Below are 1,999 nucleotides of genomic sequence, written 5' to 3' on the forward strand. Positions count from 1 at the left end.
TGGCATTTCAGCCGCCACCTCTGCTAAGGGTCCACTGAGGTGTGACCTCAGCTCTACCATGTACTGGTCTTCAGAGATGCTGTACCCAATGCAGGCTCTTTCAAAATTTTCTAAGAAGGCCTCAGTGTCATCACCTGCCTTGTAGGTGGGTCCCACAGGGAAGTTTTGGGGGACTCAAGTGTACCAGGCACTGAAATTCCTGGTTGGTGGCAGCCTATCAGATCTAAGCTGGTAATTAAGCTTAAAGGCTTTCATGCTGGTACCCAATCTTTGGGATGCTAAGGTCCAGATTTGGGAATTATACCATGACACCTAGGCTACCGCCTAGGTCGCATAAATGGTTGCACCAGCCCTGAGTGGGGACAAGGAGGTTATGACAGTGCTTTCTCCCATTCACACTCCACTACTAGGTAGGTGCATGAAGTGAATTCCATGTACACAAAGAATAGGACCTGGAGAGACTATGCCTTCTATTATGAATTTAGGAGCCCCACTTTAGGCACCTAGGTCTGAATATTTTGGCCATAAGTCATCCAGATACAGTGGCATCTGTGTTACAGTTACTTCCTTTTTCCAGCACATCACTGCCTCACAGAGGTATAACTCCATTCTCTGTTGAGCATTTAGTTATAGATAAATCTTTGAAACTGTCTTATATACACAAGAAAAAGTGAAATTGGCATATGTCATAAACAGATAGTTAAGGGTTAATGTTTCCTTTACCTGTAAAGGGTTAACAAAGGGAACACACACCTGACCAGAGGACCAATCAGGAAACTGGATTTTTCAAAGCTCGGAGGGAAGTTTTTGGGTGTGTGTTTTTTGTCTGTGCTCTCTCGGCTATGAGAGGGTTTTCTATCTCCAGGCTTCTCTAATCTTCTGTTTCCAAGTGTAAGTACAAAGGTAGAAAAACAATAGGCTTATTTGTTTTTGGTTTTTTTTGTATTTACATGTGTGTAGTTTGTTGGAATGTTTTAAATTGTATATCTTTTTGAATAAGGCTGCTTATTCATATTTTTCTTTTAAGTAATTGACACTGTATATTGTCAACCTTGATACAGAGAACATTTTTGTGTCTTTTTCTTTCTTTTTATATAAAGCTTTCTTTTTAAGACATGTTGGATTTTTTTTCCTAGTGGGGACTCAAAGGGATTGAGCCTGCAGCTCACCAGGGAATTGGTGGGAGGGAAAAGAAGGAGGGGGGAAGGTAAATTGTCCTCTCTGTTTTGTATTCAAGGAGTTTAAGTACAGTAATCTCCTAGTGTACCCAGGGCGGGAAAAAATCTGGGAGGAGGTAAAGAGCAGGAAGGGAAGTGGGTTATTTCCCTTTGTGGTAAGACTCAGGGCATCTGAGTCTTGGGGTCCCCCTAGGGAAGGTTTTGGGGAGACCAGAGTGAGCCAAAACACTGGAATTTTTGGCTAGTGGCAGCGATATCAGATCCAAGCTGGTAATTAAGCTTGGAGGTTTCATGCTAGGCACCCACATTTTGGACGCTAAGGTTCGGAATTGGGATTTATGCTTATGATAGCGTAGGAAAGAACCAACTGCAATTTTTCAACAGCTTTTGAACAAACTGCAACTTTAACTGGATAATAGTAAAGTAAATGATCATGCATTCCAGAAAGCAGAATATTGCTCTTAAAGATTTTTTTTTATTGTCATTTGCACAATCGTTACTAAAAGTAGCTTTTGGTTGGTGAGCAAAAGGTCCTGTTATAGTTTGTAACTGGCAGTTTTACTCATAAATGATGCTAATAAAAATGTATAAAATAAATAAACTTACTTTATATGTTTACCATCATCTTGAGTAAACAAGTATAGTGCTCATTGGTGGGATGTACCACTTAAATTAACGAACAAGAAAAAAATCATAGTTTGGAGAAATCTATATAATTTAATATAATCAGCAAATATCTAAGTGAAAGAGGTGCTGCTCAGTAAAGGATTCAGAAATACTTGGTCAATTTCATCCTTGGTGTAACTCCACTTAGATTCACC

General features: G+C 39.8%; 1 long non-coding RNA gene across 1 annotated transcript; it reads left to right on the forward strand.

Annotated features, from left to right (window-relative positions):
- The first annotated feature begins 316 nt into the window (after positions 1 to 316).
- Positions 317 to 1,779, forward strand: LOC142045919 (uncharacterized). Its single transcript, XR_012654839.1, has 2 exons — positions 317 to 685; positions 1,535 to 1,779. It is a non-coding gene; the product is annotated as an uncharacterized LOC142045919 (long non-coding RNA).
- Positions 1,780 to 1,999: the final 220 nt, after the last annotated feature.

This window comes from Chelonoidis abingdonii, chromosome 1 (genome assembly GCF_003597395.2).
Source record: "Chelonoidis abingdonii isolate Lonesome George chromosome 1, CheloAbing_2.0, whole genome shotgun sequence".
NCBI classification, from domain to species: Eukaryota; Metazoa; Chordata; order Testudines; family Testudinidae; genus Chelonoidis; species Chelonoidis abingdonii.